The sequence below is a fragment of the Mustela putorius genome, unplaced genomic scaffold (genome assembly GCF_011764305.1).
Source record: "Mustela putorius furo isolate JIRA1106 unplaced genomic scaffold, ASM1176430v1.1 tig00003853_pilon_pilon_pilon, whole genome shotgun sequence".
In the NCBI taxonomy this organism is placed as follows: domain Eukaryota; kingdom Metazoa; phylum Chordata; class Mammalia; order Carnivora; family Mustelidae; genus Mustela; species Mustela putorius.
Window position 1 is genome coordinate 74,282,996 of NW_025422005.1, and position 24,367 is coordinate 74,307,362.

The 24,367-nt window shown below is 39.2% G+C and overlaps 1 long non-coding RNA gene across 6 annotated transcripts in view; it reads right to left on the reverse strand.

Annotated features, from left to right (window-relative positions):
• The window catches only part of LOC106005795, a 66,045-nt gene extending 41,915 nt beyond the window's left edge, over positions 1 to 24,130 (reverse strand). For 2 of the 6 annotated variants that reach the window (XR_001179423.2, XR_001179422.2), the window contains exons 1-3: positions 23,527 to 24,130; positions 23,285 to 23,447; positions 2,626 to 2,840 (exon numbers count right to left, since the gene is read on the reverse strand). This is a non-coding gene — a long non-coding RNA (uncharacterized LOC106005795). The remainder of the gene's footprint in view (positions 1 to 2,625; positions 2,841 to 23,284; positions 23,448 to 23,526) is intronic. The other 4 variants (XR_001179421.2, XR_001179420.2, XR_001179424.2 and 1 more) reach the window with 4 other exon arrangements.
• Between the last annotated feature and the right edge of the window lie 237 nt (positions 24,131 to 24,367).

The window sequence follows — 24,367 nt, forward strand, 5'->3', positions numbered from 1 at the left end:
GAAGAGACCCAAGAGATAATTTAGTCCATAGAATCTCCAACCAGGGGTCCTTGGATTCTTGGGAGTCCTTTAAATAGTAAGTCAGCCCCTTGGAATTGCAGCTATGGACATTTTTTTGAGAAGAGTATCCATAGATTCCATCAGCTTCTAAAAGGTGGCTCTGGCTCCAAAAACGTCAAGAACCATTTATGTAGGCTAAATCCTTCAATTTGCAGACAGTGAAACTGAAGATCAACATGAAAACAGAAAAGAATATATTTCTCATCACCCCTCCAAAACATCTCAGAACCAGGCCCATGACAGCCCATGTGTTTTTACACAAAACTGATTAAAATCCCAAACCAAAAAATGGACCTCCCAAATGGACTGACATTTTTTGACTAAGAGAAGATTTCTCTTAGTTAGCTGAAGTATCCAGAACAGCACAAGTGCTAGAATTTTTAAGATGTTCTTAAACTTCACAGAGAAGAATTCCACAGAATCTTAACCAGTTAGCTGAGTTAACTGGTTGTAAGTATCTTAACCAGTTAGCTGAAGTATCCAGAACAGCACAAGTGGTAGAATTTTTAAGATGTTCTTAAACTTCACAGAGAAGAGTTCCACAGAATGGGACCCTTGGCTAAGAACACTCCCCTCAAGGATTTCTCAGATTAAATACAAAGTCAGGAAGTGAGCAAACGTTAGCCAAGCCCAAACAGAGATGATGTAGTGTCCCTGATGTAGTGTTGTAACCTACTTCCAAAGTTTGTATCAGGTTTAATTTATACCATTCCATAACCTTAATAAAATGTGGTTCCTATGTATATTCATTGGTATATCCTCATTTGAGTCCACAACCATTCGTGAGAAAAAGATTCTTCTCTAAGAGAGGTTACTGATATGTCTGCAGATCACTTACATAACACATTACAACTTTGAGTGGTAAAGACCACAGGCTTCCTCTACAACAAAAACCTAACTCTAGGCAGAGTGATCATAGAGGGTAGAACTTCATATGATATTTTTTGCCTTTAGCTGTTGCTGAGACTATGGAGAATTACTCTAATATCTAATTTCTTCAATTTTCTAATTGTGGCATATGCTGGCAGAATTTCTAATTGTGACATATGCTGGAGTTCCCTCTGGTAAAATATATGTAATATTAAATACATAACATTAAAACTGTTCTTCATTTGGTATCAATATACAGAGAAACCTATCAGGTGTAAGTTAGTAAGTCTGAACGTTGGAGTCAAACCTGTGCCTACCTCACTCTTATAGATATTCTGATACAGTTATGACTATGATATACTACAATGAACATGGGTTTGGGGACCATATTTATGTTTAAATCTCCATCCTACTGTGGGGTGCCTGGGTGGCTCAGTCAGTTAAGCATCACACTCTTGGTTTCAGCTTGTCATGATCTTAGGGTCATGAGATCAAACCCTGTGTGGGGCTCCGTGTTGAGCACAGAATCTGCTTGAGATTCTCTCTCTCTCCCTCTGTCCCTCTACTGGCTCGAAGTCTCTCTCCCTCTACCTCATAAAATAAATGAATAAAATCTTTAAAAAAAATCTCAGTCCTGCTCTTTATTGGCTGTACAAACTTAGGTAAAGTACTGAGTCTATGAGACTCGGTTTTGCTTCTATAGAATAGGATTAATTGTACCTCCATCAAAGGGTTGATATCAGGTAGAGGCACTACCTAATACAGTGCCTTGAATATTATAGATATTCAGATATGATTCACCTTCCTCCACTACCTTCTAAAGCTCATGCTCTTTCCACCAAACCAAGGGAGTTTTCTGAAAATTTCCTATTCCTCTTCCTCACCACTAAAACTGAGCATTTTTTTTCATTCTTAAATCATGGCAGCCTCATTTAAATGGTCTTTGATTTCTTGATTGTCTTTTAGATAGACTTTACATTTATTCACTGAAGTTTTTAAAATACGAAGCAGAAAACACTGCATTAATGAATAAAAGATGTTGAATACTTTTATTTCCACGTGCTTTGCATTCTCATTCCAATTGCAATAATAGGTCAAAACTTAATATCATGAATTGAAAAAATGAAAGAAGAAAAGAAAAAAGAGCCAAATTTAAGGGAAAAACAGAATAAATTTAGGAGAGAAAGAGGTTTCTTGGCACCTAGTCATAATTCTGGGCTGAGATTTATTTACAAAATGGTACCCAGTTTATTCACTCATTCATTAAGTATTCTCTGGAGAAAACAAGTATTGAATGAAGACTAAAGATCAGAAGATATCATTCCATGAAGCAAAGGTAGGAAAAGGATCTCTGCTAGTGGATAACATCCTGGGGTTGAGACTCGCTCAAGGGGCATTAGAGAAACTAATGTCTACCAGATGGCGCTTTAGAGTCTAACGAGATAAAGTAGTAAAAGGACTTCAATGTCATGACCATGTCATGTAGCCCTTGGACATTTTCTAAGCTTAGTAAGCATATCTAGTGACATAGGAAGAAATAATAATATAAACAAAATGCTTCAGAAGTTCCCTAAGAACCTACAGAAAATCTAAATAAAGAAAAACCTAAAATAGACCCATTTTAAGTTTTCCTCTGCTTTTTCACATGTTGTCATTTCCCAATAATTTACAAAAGGCTTTAGAATTTCAACAAACCTCAGACTACACATAAAAAGAAGAGACAAGCCTATGTTTCAGTTTGGTGATTCCAGACTTGATGTGTAATTACTGCTCAGCATTCGACTGTTAAAGTCACTTGGATGTATTTCTCTCATCTTTTAATTTTACCATCATTTTTAAAGCAGCAGACTCAAAATTGCTTGCCAGAGCACATAGGAATTTTTTTTTCTTCTGATTTTATGTTGTTCCACCTGGCAAAAAGAGAAATCGGTTATCGACTACATTATCCAGAGCTCTTAAGGACAAGTCATACCTTCCCAGGGATTCCCATCCAGGATGTCCTATATTCGTAATTCTCTAGGCTGGAGACATGGCTTAGTCAGACCTCTGAATACTGTCAGTGCCTGGAATACGGTTAAAGGCTCATTTAAACTTATATATTAAGACTTCCCATGAGTGAGTCTGTGTCTGCAGAGAAAAAGGAACTAAATGTCATTTCCATCCCCCTGCCTCAAGCCTAGGGTTGGCTGCCAAGGGAAACTGTCCCTCTTTGGTTTCCCTTGGAACTCTATGTAAACAGCTGGAAACCAAGGGAAATCACCTAATCCTCACTAGAAGATCAGGAGTTATGTCCCTCTTCTGGGAATGCTAGCCTGCTCTGGCTATGACCACATACAGAGGGCAAGATCCAGTATTATTACGTGAATGTCTACTTCCTCCTTGTAGGTGCCAAAAATCAGGGGAACAGGAATTGACTAGCCAAATATAATATAATAAAAACAAACAAATCAATAAATAGATGCAAGAGTGAATGAGCAGAAAGAATGTTAAATACGAAGGGAAGGGAGCCAGTGAGAAGAGAGAATAAGCGAAGCAAACCACCTGCTGATACAAAGAGAGCGGACTGTTGAGATAAACATAGTGATCTTCCAGCAGGGTCAAGCACTTCTACTTTTTTCTCCTACTTGAACTACCGCGGGCAACTTTGCCAAAGTTGTTATCTCCTTCCAAAGTTGAACACAATTTATCTTAAAGGTGTCTTACTGGTTAATACATCTTTACAATAAACTCGCCACAAAGTGTAAAGAACTGAAGAAATAAATCGAAGTGGCTTTTAGTGGTGGTTGGGGTACCAGATTGACAGCTTTGGAAACGGATGACTTCTTTTTCTCCCAAGAATAGATCCAGCCTGATAAACAGAGGTGTAAGATTTCCCCAACTGTTTCACCGGGACGCCCTCACCCTGACAAAGTGATGGCTGCGAGAGAGAAAGGACAAGTCACCTTTCCCAGCCAGTTCCCTGCCGACACTGCTTGCTCGAGAACGGCCATTTAATACCAAGGTGATGGGAGTGTTTTCCTTCCTACCGGCAAAACAGAACCACCACTGGCTTATTTCACTTGGAACAGTGAACAGTCAAATCAGATAGTAATAACTTTTGACTACCCTCAACTCCACTGGATTCAAAGTGCTGAACTTAAAGTGAAAACCAACTTGAGTTTCCCATTACAATTTCCCATAGCCATCTGGGCCTCTAACGGTCCCCGGCACTAAATCAGGTAATGCAGTATAGTGTGGCTATTTTATCTGGTTCTCCCAAAGATATTTGAAATGAGTACTCTGCCATCCATGAAATCAAATGAATCTCAGGGACATTTCTATTTATGCAGTGTGAGGGGGATCTTTCAAAAGAGAAAGGAAAAGCATAAAAAAGGATGGAATGTTTCCAGAACAAGTAATGTACATTTTCCTTTCGGAAAGAAAAGCAGCAAATACGTATGAAAAATTGAGGGGCATAAGTTAAAGTAGAGTCTTAACATCATTTATTTATGTACTGAACTTAAGAACCACTGAAGTCGTCTTCATCACAGATCCTTAAAATGAGCAGAGACCGATATAACACGGCTATCAGATTACAGTCAGTAGATGTTAGAAAACATACGCTTTGTTTATCTTACACTTTCCTAAACAATCATGTGCAGCTTTCTTTTGTTCCAGGAGTCACTCAAGCATATAATAAGAGTTCCAGCAAGTTGAAAACCTCTTGCATCTGGTTATTTTCAGGCAGTTGTAAACTTGCTGCCTCCAAGTCAGTAGTTTTCTTATGTTGTCAGCAAGAATTTTAAAAAATGCCATCATCCCAATTCTTGTTACTAAAGGGCTGCTCTATCTTCAGTCCCTTCCATTAACCCTCATTAACAGTTTGCACTTACTTTTAAATAATTTTAAACATCTCTGATGCTTTCAAGGTATAAAGCACTTATGCTGCAGTGAGCAGATCTCACTTCTGGCTCCCTTAGCCGTTATGGCTTTTTTTCTCTTGAACCTGGAAGCAGATCTCCTACCATCAACCTGATGAACCCGTGACTGGTTTTCCCATACTGTTACAACTTTGCCTTGTCTTTGATCTTCTATTTGTTTATTCATTCATTCTTTCATATAATGGACATTTGCATAATGTCTTCATGTGTCCTACACACATGTTGGATCAAATTCAAGATAAAATATGTGATGGATAAGGCACTAGAACAGAAATCCTGGATCCTCGTGTCAGCTCGTCATCTGTCAAGTATGTGACCTTGAGCAAGTCACTATATAGACCTCTGTTAATAGGGGCTGGGCTATGTCATACCTGAAATCACTTATGGCTTTGAAATTCTACAATATCATTGTCACCCCAGGAATCAGAGCCAACAGACAAATCCATACCACGATGTTAGTAATTGAGATACCAATTTCAAGACATTTACATTTTCAGTGGTTGAATACAGGGGCTCTCCTAGAGGAAAGTAAGGGAATTCTGACTTTGGTATTTTGGGCACTTTAATGAGCCAATGAAGGAGTACCAGAAGAGAGAGTGCTCAGATTCCATTTAGGAGACTAGTCTTGACTATTAGTCTACTTGCTATCTGCAACTCATCTCCTGCCATTCTCTCTTAACCCTTCCCTTCCACACATCCCATGACTGCTCTCATCAATGTTACCAGATGACTTTCACAGAGTTAGATCCATGAGTCAGTCAACTGCTACTCCTCATCCGACTTGACTCATCGTCATCATTTGGTATATCTGATCACTCCCTCATTAAAACACTTTCTCTGTTGGGCATCTGTGACTCACCTACCTCTCTCCCTACCTCACTGGTCACTCCTCATTTTTCTTGACTGATTTCTTTTCTGCACCCTAAACCCCTAATGCTGGAGTGCTCCCACCCCTGAGTTGTTGGTCATCTCTTCTGCATGCGCTCACTCCTTTGGTGATCTTCTCCAATCCCTTGGTTTTAAACTCTTACCTCTATGCCCAAAACTCCACATTTGTATCTTTAACCAAGACCTCTTTCCTGAACTCCAGATTGTTATATGCAGATAGCTAATAGACTTCTAAAAAAAAGTATTCTTGATGTTATTGCCCAAACCTAATCCAGACAGTCCCAGACTTGGTGAGAGCTCATATGCCTACACTCATCTGCACAGCCAATTTCCTCACCTCCTTTAAGCCTTTGCTCTTTTCTCACCTTTTCAATGAACCGTGGCCCTCCTGATCAGGCCCCCCTGATCTCCCTTATCTGGATCTACCTTTTCTTTTTCCACAGCACTTACCACCTTCCCATGTCCTACAAAATTTACTTATCATATTTTTTGTTCATTTCCTGTCCTTCCAAGCTAGAATGTAAGCCATGGGAGGGCAGGAATTCTTTCCTGTTTGTTCATCCATGTATTTCAAGTACCTAGAATCATCTCAGGCACCTCATAAGTGCTTTATAGTCATCAAATAAATGTTGAATCATAGAGTGCTGAGTGATGGGCAAGTAAGGGAGAGTGGTTCTATCAGATTACAGTCAACATGAGAAACTACATAGGAGATAATCAGCATAATACAGCTTCATTCTAATTATCAAAGCCAAGCCTGCTGTCCTTGCTTGATCATTTGATAACCCTGAGGGATGGAGAGTATGTGAAGTTCACTTCTTCTCACTGTGGAGACCCTTGCTCTTCACCCACCAGAATTCTCAGAACAAATTATAATCTTGGGCTAAAGAAACATGAAGAGCTCTGTATTCATCCTGGCAGACTTAGAAGAGAGCCTATAAGATAACTATTTTATATCTGCTCTAAGAAATAGAAAAGAGAGGAGTAGTAATTAACAGGTATTGAGATCTAAGCCTGTGACAGATATTATCCTAAGATTTCACAAGTTTAAACTCATTTCTTCCTTACAATAACCCCTACCTCCTCACTTCTCATCTTTCTCCCCATTATTGGATCTGATCCATCTGGACAACAATCAGAAAGTAACAAAAGGGGGCGCCTGGGTGGCTCAGTGGGTTAAAGCCTCTGCCTTCGGCTCAGGTCAAGATCCCAGGGTACTAGGATCGAGTTCCACATCAGGCTCTCTGCTCAGCAGGGAGCCTGCTTCTTTCTCTCTCTCTGTGTACTTGTAATCTCTGTCTGTCAAATACATAAATAAAATCTTTAAAAATAAAAAAGAAAGTAACAAAAGCGCAATAGGTCAGAAGGGAAGATGCAAAACTAAAGAAATAGACCATGGCCTTTAATACTTCTAAAGAAAAATGTTATCTGTTAAGCACAGCTGCCATATGAAGCCAGGTTGAGAAATGTTTATGTTGACACACTGAAGGTCAAATGATCAAGGGTAATTAGATTTCTCCAAGGTGAATCATAGAGATGGCCTACTTAGAAGTAGATACAGAACTTTTGCTGTCCAGTCATAAATCAGCCCTGACATACTTAAGCATATTTCTAAGCATTTTTGCTTGTAGCTTCATCAATGATTTGATATATTTTCTGTTGCTACTCTTTTACAAATTTCATTAGGATCCCCCCAAAAAATTTACTAACTTACCCCTTCTCATCTCGCTATTATTTCTATTTTTTTCTTTTTTAATTTGAGAGAGAGAGAGAGAGAGAGAGAGCACCACTGAGTGGAGAGAAGAGCAAAGGGAGAGAACCCTCAAGCAGACACCCCCACACACTGAGCACGGAGCCTGATATGGGACTCTACCTCATGACCCATGAGATCCTGACCCAAGCAGAAACCAAGACTCAGACGCTTAACTGACTGAGCCATCCACATGCCCCTCAGTATTATTTCAAGCGGCTTTGTATTACCCTACTTTGCCATCTCCATAACTACAAGGAAAAAATGTTTTTTCAACTAACTTCTTTGAGACCACTCTCTACCTGCTTTCAATCATGTTAACCTTCTCAAAGTTGAAGACTTGTTCAGATATTTTCATCAACATATATGGCATTCATTTACTGAATTGCAATGACAGTGTTAAGTTCAAAGAGGCATTATCCACAGTCCCTCAATCAGAGAATTTAGTAGCAAATAGTAATGGAGAAACCAATACACTGAAATAGCTTCCTATAAGAACCTTAATGTTCATTAACAGAGGATTAGAGAAATAGACATTTATGTTCATGAAGTGGAATACTACAATTTTTTAAATTTTTTTTATAAACATATAATGTATTATTAGCCCCAGGGGTACAGGTCTGTGAATCGCCAGGTTTACACACTTCATAGCACTCACCATATCACACATCCTCGACAATGTCCATAACCCCATGGAATACTACAATTTAAATGAATAAATTAGATTTAAATATATAAGTATGGCTATTTTTTAAAATATATTGAGTGAAAAAGCAAATTTTCAAAAGATATATGCAATAATTACATTATGTTCCTTACCAAAAGAGATTACAAAATCACATTATGTATTATTACAAATAAACAGTGTGTAACCAAAAATTAAAAAACAAGAGATTGAGAGGTTAGGTACTAAATTCAGATTAGTGGTTACTTCTGGTGAAGGAGGAGGTGAATGGGATTGGAAAATGTGTGATGTGAACCTCAGTTTGATTGCTAAGATGCTATTTCTTTATTTAAAGAAAAATATTTGAAGCCAGGAATTTTAAATGGTAAACTTTCTTAGTTTGGGGTAGTAAGATATATGATATTTTTCTGTATTTTAATGCTTTTCCCCAAAATATTTTCCAAATTTATAAATGAAAGAGAAGAGAGAGGGAAAGGTATCACATCTAAAATACCAATCACAATAAATAGGAAGTGACAAAGGCTACAGAGAACATACTAGAGGTGTAAGCTAGCTTCAAGAAGGGAGCAGCACTAAGCAGGGTTGTGACATTACAATGGGGAGAGACCAGTGGATGGGAGTGTCCCTAGAAGTCTTCCTAAAAATGTTAGACTGGAGTCAGGCTTGAAGGATAACCCAAAGTCATACAGACTGAGGTGAACGAGAAGGGTACTCCAAAAAGGAGGAATGGCAGAAGGAAGACAAGGCTACAGGGAAGAATATGGAACATTCAGGAGAGACAGAGCCTCGGGAGACAGTCTTGACCTTGAATTTTAACTCTGCTATTTACTTGTTTAGTGACCTTAGGAGGGTCACTTAATCTCCCCAAAATTGTTTCTTCACTTGAACATGGGATAATATCTTGGAGGCTGCAGGATTACACAGGCTAGAGAAAGCCTATCCAAAGATGCCTACATATAGTGATACAGTAATGCTCACAAAGGAAGATTCTGATTAATGATTATCACACAGCACGAAGACTCAGGTCTCCTGATTCCAGAATCAGTGATCTTTTCATGACACCACATTGCTGATTTTGCAATTTAGCATTACCCTCTATTTGTGTGGCCAAAACTTTCACGGTAATAAAGCAAGAGACCTCAGTGGAGTCCTGGACAGCTCACTGGATCTCAGTTATAAATTATGCCTCTTTAAAACAGCATGGAAGTTCCTCAAAAAATTAAAAATAGAACCACCATATGATCCAGCAATTCCACTTCTGGGTATTTATCCAAAGAAAATAAAAACACTAACCAGGAAAGATACATGCTCCCTCATGTTCACTACAGCATTATTTATAATAGCCAAGACATAGAAACAACCTAAGTGTTCATTGGTGGATGAATTGGTAAAGAAATTGCAGTGTATATGTAGTTGAACAACATAGGTTTGAACTGATTGGGTCCACTTATACAGATTTTTTTCAATAAATACAGTACAGTACTGTAAATGTATTTTTTCTTCCTTATGATTCTTAATAACATTTTCTTTTCTGTAGCTCACTTTGTTGTAATAATATAGTATATAATAATTTAACATACAAAAATATGTTTAATCAACAGCTTACATAAGTAAGGCTTCCAGCCAATAGTAGACTATTAATAGTTCAGTTTTTAGGGAGTCAAAAACTACACATAGATTTTTACTGTATGAGGTAGGGGTGGGATCAGTGCCACTAACCCCTGCATTGCCCAAAGGTCAACTGTCTACAGTGAAATATTATTTAGCCATAAAAAAGAATGAAATCTTGCCTTTTCAACCCAGATGGACCTTGAGGGCATTATGCTAAGTAAGAGAAGTCAAAGAAAGACAAAAGCTATAGGGTCTCCCTTATATGTGGAATCTAAGAGAGCAATAACAAAAACAACAACAACAAAACCCAAAATTGATCTTATAGGTACAGAGAACAGATTGGTGGTTACCAGAGGCGGTGGTGGAGGGCAGAAGGTGGGCAAAATGGGTGAAGGGAGTCAAAAGGTACAAACTGCCAGTTGTAAAATAAGTACATCTTAGGGATATAATGTATAGTGTAGTGAACATGGTTAATAATATTGTATTGCACATTTGAAAGTTGCTAAGAAAGCAAATCTTAAAAGTTTGCATCACAGAATGCCTGGGTGGCTCAGTCAGTTATGCATCTTCCTTGGGCTCAGGGTGTGATCATGGGGTCCTGGGATAGAGTCCTGCACAGGGCTCCCTGCTCAGCGGGGAGCCTGCTTCTTCCTCTGCCTGCCACTCCCTCTGCTTGTGCTGACTCTCCTGCTTGCTCTCTCTCTGACAAATAAATAAAATCTTAAAAAAAAAAGTTCTCACCATAAGAAAAAATTCTATAATATGTATGGTGGCAGATATTAACTAGACCTATTGTGGTGATCATTTTGAAAATTATACAAATATTTAATTATTATGTCATGCACCTGAGACTAACATAATGTGGTATGTCAATTATACCTCAATTAAGAAAAATGTCTCTTTTTGGTGTACAAAACAACTCCAGACTCTACCTCTCCATGTTATTGGTGGTTCTCTTAAACATTTCTAACTATTTTGTCTGTCCTATATATGACCTTGAAACAGTCAAAGATAGAACTTTTGGTCAATTGGCTTCCCAAATGTTGAGTCAGCTGCTGGCCAAAATTTGGAATACCAAGTTTGTGTCAGCCAGGAAGTTAAAACAGGAGGTCATATGTTTAATGCCTTGAGGTCCCTGGTCTTCAAGATTTACCCAAAAAGAAAAAAAAAAAAAGCACACAGGACTTCAGTCATATTGTTGTTATTGATAAAGCAGTCACAGATTTGTTCAATGGACTCTAACATATTTTCCATTTTATTTAAGCTGTTATGCTTGTTAGGAAAGCAAGTTTAAAGAGCATTTAAAAAAAAAAAAAAACAACTTCATAAGACTTCCACAATGCTGTGTTATGTGAATGGTATATATTACTCTGAAAGTCCCCAGGCTTCTTTTATCTTACCCAGTATCAGTAAAGGGAGGCTCCATCCACATGATTCCCAAGCACACCTCACTCCAAAGCAGACTGATGGTCCCTTGCCACTCTACTGAGCCAGCTTTGAGCTAAGCCCAAATTTAGGCGATTGAATTATTTTTCTCAGTGAGGTTTTAGCGACCATTAGTACTATCCCAGGAAGTTGTCTTTTCTTGGAGATAAATTGCCATAGAAAACTGTTTTCTCTATTAGCACATATTTCCAAATTTCATTGCTCTGCATGGAAGGGAAGAAGCATATGTTGCTTCTCAATACCACTCACTTCAAACAATGGAGAAACACAGGGTTGTTTAGGCCACAGGACCAATGGACACACACCATCCAGAAATTTCCTTTTATCTGACAAAATGCCACAGACTAGCATTGATAACCTGTTATTTTTGTCCACCATCAACCTACTACTGCTGCCACCAACCCTTCAAAACAATATCAGAGCTCTCCAAATTCTTCACCAATCTCCCACCCTTTTCCAATACCTTTTCTTTCATCTCCCAAACAACAAAGAAACAGTTCTGTGATGTTATCAGGGTTAAATAACTTAATTAAAGACCTAACTTGGTCACGTTGTTTTTGGTTGCATTAATGTTGTCACAGAGGTGATTTGAAATGATCTCAGATGACATCTCAGCCCTTGACATAAACCCACCAAAGCCACAGCCAGGATTGGTTCTAGTGATTGACTTTCAGGGCTACATTCTAGATGAGGAAGCCAGAAAGAGGATGGGCCACACAGTCATGGGGAGCAGAATATGCCAACCCAAAATGTGCCTCTTTGGCATAGGTTTACTTTGAGCTGAAGGCAACTGAGAAGAAATAGATATAAGAAAACTTCGCTGCCCTCCATTTGCTTAAAAGCAGGATATGGATTCATAGAAGGGTTCACTTTTACCAGGAAAGACAGACATTACTGAAGACAACTCTAGACCCTTACCAGCCCAGAGAGGGCACCAGAGGATTCTATATAACAAACTCCACTAACTAGACCTTATCTGTCATTAGTTCCCCCATATATTAACCTTACAACAATTTACTACCCTAGACATTCAAAGTGTTTTTCCTTAGTCTTGTGCCTTCTCAAAAAATGTATTGCTCTTTTGTTAAGATGTTATATATGCCCAGGTTCTAACTACTCCTTCAAGTTACTCATTACTAAGTACTCCCATATGTACATAAGATGAAATTGTTAATAAACTCTTTAGGGTTTTTTTTTTTCTTTTTCTTGTTAATCTGTCTTTTGTGAGTCTCATTTGCAAGGTTCAACCAATGAACCTAAGATGGGTAGAGGGAAAAAGACTTATTTTCCTCTCCTACAGAGCATACTAGAGGATAAGAGGACCTGCCTGGTAGGTGGCATTCTTTTATCTGCTCTAAAGAGCAGATGAACCGTTGCTAAGGTTATTGGTCTAGTGTCTTCTATGATTACAAAACCTTCCAACAATTACAGGTAAAGGATAAATAAAGATAGAAAAATCTCTGATCTTCTTTCCACTTCTAATTTTTCAAACTTCTGAAATTAAAGAAATCTTTTCTCTTTCTTTAAGAGAAGCAATGACCAGCAGGCACAGTATATCTGATGATACTTTAAAGTAACACTTTAGAGTTCATCCCTATGGATGGGGTAGGCAAAAGCACAGAAATCGATGCATGGGACTTCGATCAGCCATCACAGTTTTTCATTTTTTTTTTAAGATTTTATTTATCTATTTGACAGACAGATCACAAGTAGGCAGAGAGGCAGGCAGAAAGAGAGAGAGGAGGAAGCAGGATCCCCATGGAAGAGAGAGCCTGATGTGGGGCTCGATCCCAGAACCCTGGGATCATGACCTGAGCCGAAGGCAAAGGCTTTAACCCACTGAGCCACCCAGGCGGCCCTCATTTTATTTTTTGATTAACTTTTCTCATGCATAGCTGAAAAACACTAAACAGAATGAAAGGCAAGTTTTGTAATTAGACTAGATTGCCCAAGGCAAGAGAAAAAGAGAGACAAGCAAATCCTGTAATTCAGCTCCTAAGTAACATCCTCCACATGATAGAGCTTCTTCATACATTTTTTAATCAGGTTTTAAAGTTTTGCATGTATACATTGAAATGAGTGTTTCCTTCTGGAAAATGTATTAGTTTGCATCAAGGCTTTCATTTTCTCTTAAACACACCTTCTCCCCCATATTTTAAAACATATAGTACATAAAGGTGTGTGGCAGCAGGGAGGAAATGGAAAATATCATGAGAGAAACACGTGATAAAGCTTACAAAGATGGAAAACTGTGGGCTACCTGATTGAAGAGTTGAAGGCGTATACCCAAAACAGCATTGATGGCTCAATGTCATCTGGGTAGAAGGTTTCTCCTTGCCTTTGGACCAATAATATTTCTCATCAATAAATTATATAAAAGAATAAACCCAGCACATTGGTAACAAGTACATAAACTGAAAAGAATAGGAAAGATGATAAAATAAACATATTAAGTCTCCAGAAGGTCTCAAGAAGTATAGGCCAGAACTAATAAGATATAATTCATAAGGATAATTGAAACAAGATGGGACCAGGGAGGGAGACAAAACATAAGAGACTCCTAATCTCAGGAAAAAAACTGAGGGTTGTTGGGGAGGGTGGGGGAGGGATGGGATTGGTGGGTGATGGACATCAGGGAGGGTGTGTGCTGTGGTGAGTGCTGTGAATTGTATAGGACTGATGATTCACAGACCTGTACCCCTGGAGCAAATAATACATAACATATTACTTTTTAAAAAAGAGAGAAACAAAGAAAAAGAAAAAAAAATAGTTCTACACTGGGATATAGAACTCAGGTGCAAATTCAGAAAATGGTAGAAAACCAGAAACTAGGGTCTGTATTCAAAAAAGTCCTGAATACGGAATTAGAGAACACCCATGGCTTAAGTCAATTTAACTCCCTTATCTCCATCAGTTTTCTCATGTAAAAAATAGGCATAACACTATCTACCTCTAGAGATTGTTGGGCTGTTTAAATGAGATGACATGTGAGACCAAATCTTATAGCAGTCTGTGTGGGCAGACGTCTTGTAAGCCCACACATAATGTCAGGATCAGGTCAAACAATATCATGTCTCTAGTGTGCTCAGTATTGATCAAACCAAGGGAATGATACTATGATCAGGTATAAGGGGCCTTGATTTTAGAGAAAGGGAGGAAGTCAGAAAGCATTTCTTGTGCATTTTTTATGTGTCTAATAGGAGGCTCCAAGGATATTCATGAGAAGCCATGGTCTCCCTCAAGGGGCTCTTAATGTGGAAACAAAGGACAGTAATGTTCATCTAGATGAAGTTGGTCGGTGTGTTGCCAGTTCCATAAACAAAGTCCATGAGAAAGAATTATCTGAATGACCTTTCTGTCACCCACTGTCTAACCCAGCATTTGTATCTACATAATAAACATTTTTTTTCAAGAATGAATGATGTTAAGTTTTACTTGGAAAGGTGAAGATCTAGGGAGAACAAGAAACTCTTTAATATTTTGAAATTCTAACTTATGAGGGAATTGACCTATATTTTGTAGCTCCAGAGAGAAGTGAGGCAAAAGTTTGAAGGGACAGGGAGGCAGATTTGAGTTTTCTACAGAAAAACTTTCTAGTAATGAAAGCTGCTGAAACAGAAAGGATGAGTTGAAGAACTGGTAAATGCTCCAACACTGAGAATGTCCAACCAGGGGCTGCAAAGGAAGGTCAGGTGCTGTAGAAGAAATTCCTACACTGGGCCATTGGCAGCTGAACTATGTGAGAAAAGAATTGCTTTCCATTTCAGAGGGGGTCATCAGAGGTTTAAAGGCTATAGTCCTCATACCCAGGGCCTATTTGTAAAGCCTATTGCTCTAAGGGCTGGGAAATTTGACTGGGCAATACCACTTGGTTCAATCACAGAAAACAAGGAGGATGACAACTTAAAAAATTACCTCAGGTTGTAATGAGGACTCCACGAACTATGTGGCATCTAGTATTGGTCTGTAGAGATGTACAGTCCAGTATTCAGGCACCATGACAGAAACTTCTTCTGGAGTTCTTAGCTCCACCATGGAGGTCTGAATGAGAAAAGCTACTCCACAACTGGTAAAGTACATGAAAGGAATTTTTGCCAGTGAACTTGCAGAAGAATCATTACTTCAGATGTAATAGCTTATGTGACAATTTCCAGGTGCAGATTCATGATCCCTAAGATAGTAACTTCCCTAAGCCTACCTTGAATGAAGTGAGTTAAGAGGAGCAGACCCCAGACCAGAATGAAAGGTGGATCCATGTCTTCACTAGGGGCTGACCTCCATGTCCTAAGATCTGGACACCTCATGCCGAATTGCCCATAAGAAAAAATACTAATATCAGCACTGTTGGTCCTGGGTCATGGCAGACACTGTGAAGATGGTACACAAATGTCCTATATTGGATAAACATTACTCTATAACAGCAAAAATATTTGTTGCTGTAAGATTAGTCAAGGTTATTGTATTTTATCTGTGTCTGAGAAGCTTAAAGCTTGGCCTTCTTTGTGCATCTCTATTCAAAGATCACAAGCTATGAGGTCTTTTCGTGAGATATTTGCCTACCTAATTAAGACAAACTCTCGATATCAGGGAGAGAGTCAAGATGGCGGAGGAGTAGCAGGAGTTCAGCTAGATAGTTATCAAACCATTCCAAACACCTACAAACCCAACAGGAGATCGAAGAGAAGAGAAGCAATTCTAGAAACAGAAAACAGATCACTTTCTGAAAGGTAGGATGTGCAGTGAATCTGAAGTGACAGGAAGATAGACCGTGGAGAGAGAGGCCAGCTCCTGGCAAGCTGCAGAGCAGCTGAGCACAAAATCTGAACTTTTAGAAGTCTGCTCCATTTAGGGACATCACTCCAGAGGCTAAGCGGGGATGGAGCCCTCAGGGGTCCCCACAGGGAAAGTGTGGTCTCAGGTCCCATCGGGTCACAGAAGGACTGGGGGTATCTGAATGTGGCACAGCTCACAGGTATCACAGCAGGAAGCTGACTACAGAGACAGATCAGAGGAGTGAGCTCTCAGCTTGAGGTGACCTTAAACTGTGATCTGTGGCACAGCTGGACCACTGCTCTTGGAGCAGGGACCCCACAAGTGGCAGATCCAGGGAGATCCACCTTCCTCTGCCAGAAGAGCAGAGCAGCAGGAATCTCCTGGGTCTGGAGACTCTAAACAGGGCTGTTTGCCAGAGACAGAGACATGAGGTCACAGGCCAGGTGAGCTCAGAGCACAGCCGGAGACCAGGGAGATGGGAGTGATTGATAGCTTTTGTCTGAGGTCACACTGAGGAATGGGGCCCTGAGCTCTTGGCTTCTCCGGGCCAGAGACTGGGAGGCCATCATTTTCATTACCATCCTCCAGAGCTCTACAGAAAGCATTCAGGAAACAAAAGTTCCCGAGAGCAGATTACTTAGCCCAGCCCCTGGCAAGGGCGGCACAATTCTGCTTTGGGCAAAGACATTTGAGAATCACTACAAAAGGCCCCTCTTCCAGAAGATCAGCAAGAACATCCTGCCAAGACCAAACTCACTGATCAAGAACAGCAGAATTCCACAAGAGATGAAAGCAAAGCATGGAATTCATGGCTTTTATCCCATGATTCTTCAGTCTTGCAAAGTTAATTAATTTTTTTTAATGTTAGTTTTTTCTTATTCTAATTTTCCTAACTTTTCCTCTTTCCACCTTTAATGTTTTTTAACTAGTTTATCTTAACAATACCTTTCTAAAAAAATTTTTTTAAACCTTCATTATTATAGTCATACTATATCCTTCATTGTACCTAACTTTATTTTTTAGATACATATAGGGTTTGTACTTCTAAAAAATTTTGGGATACAATTTCTTCTAATAGATCAAAATATACCCTAAATCTAACACAGGGCTTTGTTCTAGTCTCCAGCCTGAGCAAATTCTCTCCACTTTCTTTTTCTTTTTCCAACCAACTTACCTTATCAATTCCTTTTTTAGAATTTTTTAAAATTTTTATCTTTACAGTTATATTCTATTCCTTTATCATGTTTACCCTTATTTTTGTATATATATGTTTTTCTTTCTTTAAAATTTTGGGAGGTAGTTTCATCTAAGAGACCAAAATACACCCAAAATCAAGTGGGTGGCTCTGTTCTATTCCCCAGGCTAATATATATACTTTTTAAAAAATTTTTTTTTAATTTCTTTTAACCCCCTTTCTTCTCCCCCCAATTTGGGGTCTCTTCTGATTTGGTTAGTATACATTTTTCTGGGGTCTTTGCCATCCTTAATATTTTATTCTCTCATTCATATATTCTTATCTGGATAAAATGATAAGGCAGAAAAACTCACCACAAAAGAAAGAACAAGAGGCAGTACCAAAGGTTAGGGATCTAATCAATATGGACGTTGGTAATATGTGAGACCTAGAGTTAAGAATGACAATTCTCAAGATGCTATCTGGGCTCAAAAAAGGCATGGAAGATATTAGAGAAACGCTGTCTGGAGAAATAAGAACCTTTCTGGAGAAATAAAAGAATGAAAAATCTAACCGAGTTAAAATTTAAAAAGCTATTAATGAGGTGCAATAAAAAATGGAGGCTCTTACTGCTAGGATAAAGGAGGAAGAAGAGAGAATTAGTGACATAGAAAACCAAATGATGGAGAATAGAGAAGCTAAGCAAAAGAGAGACAACTAACTACTGGACTATGAGGAGAGAATTCAAGAGATAAGTGATACCATAAGATGAAACAATATTAGAATAATTGGGATTCCGAAAGAAGAAGAAAGAGAGAGGGGAGCAGAAGGTATATTGGAGCAAATTATAATAGAGAATTTCCCTTATATGTCAAAAGGGAACAAGCATCAAAATCCAGGAGGTGCAGAGAATCCCCCTCAAAATCAATAAGAATAGGTCCACACCCTGTCATGTAATAGTAAAACTTACAAGTCTTAGTGATAAAGAGAAAATCCTGAAAGAAGCCCGGGACAAAAAGTCTATAACATACAATGGTAAAAATATTAGATTGGCAGCAGACATATCCACAGAGACCTGGCAGACCAGAAAGGACTAGCATGATATATTCAGAGCACTAAATGAAAAAAACATGCAGTCAAGATTACTATATCTAGCTAAGCTATCATTGAAAACAGAAGGAGAGATAAAAATCTTCTAGGACAAAAAAACAAAAAACAAACAAACAAAAAAACTAAAAGAATTTGCAAACACCAAACCAACCCTACAGGAAATATTGAAAAAGGTTCTCTAAGCAAAGAGAGAGCCTAAAAGTAGTAGACCAGAAAGGAAAAGAGACAATATACACTAACAGTCAGCTTGCAAGCAATACAATGGCACTAAATTAATATCTCTCAATAGGTACCCTGAATGTAAATGGATTAAATACCACATTCAAAAGACACAGGGTATCAGAATGGACTAAAAGAAAAAATCAATATGCTGTCTACAAGAAACTCAATTTAGACCCAAAGTCACCTCCAGATTTAAAGTGAGGAGGTGGAAAACCACTTACCATGCTAATGGACACCAAAAGAAAGCTGGGGTGGCAATCCTTCTATCAGATCAATTAGATTTTAAGCCAAAGACTATAATAAGAGATGAGGAAGGACACTATATCATACTCAAAGGGTCTGTCCAACAAGAAGATCTAACAATTTTTAATACCTATGCCCCTAACATGGGAGCAGCCCAGTATTTAAACCAATTAATAACAAAATCAAAGACACACATCAACAATAATACAATAATAGTAGGGTACTTTAACACTTCCCTCACTGAAATGGACAGATCATCCAAGCAAAAGATCAACAAGGAAATAAAGGCCTTAAATGACACACTGGACCAGTGGGACATCACAGATATATTCAGAACATTCCATCCCAAAGCAACAGAATACACATTCTTCTCGAGTGCACATGGAACATTCTCCAAAATAGATCACATCCTGGGTCACAAATCAGGTCTCAACCAGTACCAAAAGACTGACATCATTCCCTGCATATTTTCAGACCACAATGCTCTGAAGCTAGAGGAAAGCTGGAAAGAACCCAAATACATGGAGGCTAAACAGCATCCTTCTAAAGAATGAATGGGTCAACCAAGAAATTCAAGAAGAATTGAAAACATTCATGGAAACCAATGAAAATGAAAACACAACTGTTCAAAATCTTTGGGACACAGCAAAGGCAGTCCTGAGAGGAAAGAATATAGCAATACAAGCCTTTCTCAAAAAAAAAAAAAAAGAAAGAAAGGTCCCAAGTACACAATCTAACCCTTCATTTAAAGGAGCTGGAGAAAGAATAGCAAAGAAAGCCTGAAACCAGGAGGAGAAGAGAAATCATAAAGATCAGAGCAGAAATCAATGAAATAGAAACCAAAGAACAGTAGGACAAATCAACGAAACTAGCAGCTAGTTCTTTGAAAGAATTAATAAGATGGATAAACCCCACCCAGACTTATCAAAAAGAAAAGAGAAAGGACTCAAATTAATAAAATCATGAATGAAAGAAGAGAGATCACAACCAACATCAAAGAAATACAATTATAACAACATATTATGAGTAACAATAAGCCAGCAAATTTGAGAATCTGGAAGAAATGGATGCATTCCTAGAGATATATAAACTACCAAAACTGAACCAGAAAGAAATAGAAAATCTGAACAGACCCATAACCAGTAAGGAGATGGAAGCAGTCATCAAAAATCTCCCAACAAACAAGAGTGCAGGGTCAAGAGGCTTCCCAGGAAAATTCTACCAAACATTTAAAGAAGAATTAATTCCTATTCTCCTGAAATTATTCCAAAAAAATAAAAATGAAAGGAAAACTTGCAGACTCATTTTATGAGGTCAGCATTACCTTGATCCCAAAACCAGACAACGACCCATCAAAAAAGAGAATTCACAGACCAATATCCTTGATGAACAGAAATGTGAAAATTCTCACCAAAATATTAGCCAAAAGGATCCAACAGTATATTAAAGGGATTATTCACCACGACCCAGTGGGATTTATTCCAGGGCTGCAAGGTTGGTTCAACATCCACAAAGCAATCAATGTGATTCAATACATTAATAAAAGAAAGAACAAGAACCATATGATACTCTCAATAGATGCTGAAAAAGCATTTGACAAAGTACAGCATCCTTTCTTGATCAAAACTCTTCAAAGCGTAGGCATAGAGGGTACATACCTCAATATCATCAAAACCATCTAGGAAAAACCCTCAGCAAATATCATTCTCAATGGAGAAAAACTGAGAACTTTTCCACTAAGGTCAGGAACATGGCAGGGATGTCCATTATCACCACTGCTATTCAACATAGTACTAGAAGTCCTAACCTCAGCAATCAGACAGCAAAAAGAAATGAAAGACATCCAAATCAGTAAAGAAGAAGTCAAACTCTCACTCTTTACAGATGATATGATATTTTATATGGAAAACCCAAATGACTCCACTGCAAATCTGCTAGAACTTGTACAGGAATTCAGGGAAGTGTCAGGATATAAAATCAATGCTCAGAAATCAGTTGCATTTCTATACACCAAAAGCAAGAAAAAAGAAAGAGAAATTAAGGCATCAATCTATTTACAATTGCACCCAAAACCATAAGATACCTAGGAATAAACCTAACCAAAAAGGCAAGGAATCTATACTCAGAAAACTATAAAGTACTCATGAAAGAAATTGAGGAGGACACAAAGAAATGGATAAATGTTCCATGCTCATGGATTGGAAGAACAAATATTGTGAAAATGTCTATGCTACCTAAAACAATCTGCACATTTAATGCAGTCCTTATCAAAATACCATCCATTTTTTTCAAAGAAATGGAACAAATTATCCTAAAATTTATATGGAACCAGCAAATACCTCGAATAGCCAGAAGAATGTTGAAAAAGAAAACCATAGTTGGTGGCATCACAATTCCAGACTTCAAGCTCTATTACAAAGCTGTCATCATCAAGACAGTATGGTACTGGCACAAAAACAGACACATAGACCAATGGAACAGAATAGAGAGCCCAGAAATAGACCCTCAACTCTATGGTCAACTGATCTTTGACAAAGCAGGAAAGGATGTCCAATGGAAAAAAGACAGTCTCTTTAACAAATGGTGTTGGGAACATTGGACAGCCACATGCAGAAAAATGAAATTGGACCATTTCCTTACACCACACATGAAAATAGACTCAAAATGGATGAATGACCTCAATGTGAGAAAGGAATCCATCAAAATCCTTGAGGAGAACACAGGCAGCAACCTCTTTGACCTCAGCCACAGCAACTTTTTCCTAGAAATATAGCCAAAGGCAAGGGAAGCAAGGGCAAAAATGAACTATTGGGACTTCATCAAGATCAAAAGCTTTTGCACAGCAACAGAAACAGTCAACAAAACCAAAAAACAACCTACAGATTGGGAGAAGATATTTGCAAATGATATATCAGATAAAGGGCTAGTAACCAAAATCTATAAAGAACTTATCAAACTCAACACCCAAAGAACAAATAATCCAGTCAAGAAAAGGGCAGAGGACATGAACAGACTTTTCTGCAAAGAAGACATCCAGATGGCCAACAGACACATGAAAAAGTGCTCCACATCACTCGGCATCAGGGAAATACAAATCAAAATCACAATGAGATACCACCTCACACCAGTCAGAATGGCTAAAATTCCCAAGTCAGGGAATGACAGATGCTGGCAAGGATGCAGAGAAAGGGGAACCCTCCTCCACTGTTGGTGGGAATACAAGCTGGTACAGCCACTTTGGAAAACAGCATGGAAGTTCCTCAAAGAGTTGAAAATAGAGCTCCCCTACGTCCCAGCAATCACGCTAGTGGGTATTTACCCTAAAGATATAAATGTGTGATCCGAAGGGGCACGTGCACCCGAATGTTTACAGCAGCAATGTCCACAATAGCCATACTATGGAAAGAACCTAGATGTCCATCAACAGATGAAAGAATAAAGAACATGTGGTATATATATATATAATGGAATACTCTGCAGCCATTAAAAGAAATGAAATCTTGCCATTTGCAATGACATGGATGGAACTAGAGGGTATTACACTGAACAAAATAAGTCAATCAGAGAAAGACAATTATCATATGATCTCCCTGATATGAGGAATTTGAGAGGCAGGGTGGGGGCTTGGGGGTAGGGAAGGAAAAAATGAAAAAAGATGGGATCAGGAGGGAAACAAACCATAAGAGACTGTTAATCTCACAAAACAAACTGAGGGTTGCCAGGGGAGGTGGGTACGGAGGCGGTGGCTGGATTATAGAATTGGGGAGAGTATGTGTTATGGTGAGTGCTGTGAAATGTATAAGCCTGACGATTCACACACCTGTACCCCTGGGGCAAATAACACAGTATATGTTAATAAATTAAAAATATATGCATATTAAATAATATATAAAGGGACGCCTGGGTGGCTCAGTTGGTTAAGCAGCTGCCTTCGGCTCAGGTCATGATCCCAGCGTCCTGGGATGAGTCCCGCATCCGGCTCCTTGCTCCGTGGGGAGCCTGCTTCTCCCTCTGACTCTGCCTTCCACTCTGTCTGCCTGTGCTCGCTCTCGCTTGCTCTCTCTCTGACAAATTAAAAAAAAAAAAATCTAAAAATAATATATAAATATTTTAATCTGTGATTAGAGTTGCACATAAAATTCTATAAAATGTTAAAAAAAAAGACAAACTCTCTGAGATCTTAAAGTAAGATTTGAATAGTAAATCTAAATTGTCCTTTCGGGGAATTTATGTACATGTCTTTCTCTAAAAGTTGTATTTCCTTGCTTTGTTAAAAAAAAATCCACTTAAGATACAAGAAGAAAAGAAAAAGAGGAAGGAAGAGAGGGAGGAAATTGGGAGGAAGGGAGGAAGGGAAGAAAGCAGGCTAGATCTTTTTCTTCCAGACCTCATAACTGAGACCCAGGGTTTGTGGACATCTGACAACGCAGGGTCCTCTGCCTGCTGCTCTTTTATGCCTGATACCATGTCAGGTCCTTGATCATACTTTAAAGCTAGTGGCTGGTTCTTGGTTCTCCCATCCAAGTACTAACCAGGCCCGACACTGCTTAGCTTCCGAGATCAGACGAGAGGTTCATGGTTCTCACTGGCCATATGCATTGTTGCTTCACCTCTGGGTCCACTGACCAAAATCCAGGTAAAGAGAACAATCCCGAATGTCCTATGCAGAGATGCTTGTAGACGCTAAACCAAAGGCTTAACAGAAAAGGGAAGTAAAGCTGTGAAAGGTCCATTTCCAAAATTAACAAACAGAGAAAGCCTGAAAACCACCTACCCCAGGGCTCCGTTTCGTCTCCAAGAAAGATCAGGCTCTAACGCTGCACTCCAAACTCTCCATCCCAGGCCACGTCGGCCGCACCACGCGTCAGTTCTGTCACGTGAGGAACGGTTTGAGATCCTCCGCGGCGCCGTTTCACACCTCCCGGTGCTCGTTTCCACCGAGCGTGAGTGCGCGGCCGCCGCCAGCCCCGCTGCGAGCGCAGGTCGCGGAGCGAGGCCTGCCGCAGAGGTTACGTTTGTTCGGCAACTTCCGCCAGGCTGTGCGAGTTGAGACCATGAGAAGCAAGTGAAAGTGAGCCGCCCTCCTCGACATGTGCCATCAACGGAGCAGAACAACGAAGGGCCCCACTCAGAGCCCAGAACAAAGGACAGAGCGGGGCTTCTCCTCAGCCAGGCCACAGACCAAAGCGCTCCCGGAGGCCCATGGCCGCCCTTCTGAAGGAACGCCAGAACCCAGAGCGGCAGGTCGCAAATAGTCCTTGCAGCCAGCTCTGCAGCCGAGATTTAATGGCTTCCGTCCACACGGTGTCAAAGGCCTCACCACACAACCTCTCCTGAGGAACTGCTGACTGGACGGTACCACCTTCCCGCCACGGCCACTGGCCACAAGTCGTGAGAGGAAATTCAGGCTCAAAACCCGCTCGGGCTATCATCCACGCCGCGTGTTTCACTTAACTTCTAAACGTTCAGATAAATAGAAACCTCATCAGTAAACATTGTGACAGTTATCTCTTTAACTGTCATTTATATAAACTTTTGCACATCCCTTTCTAAATCAAGCTCAGAGGGATCAGTTGTTCAAGTATAAACATATTTAGCAGAATTCTGTCATTTCC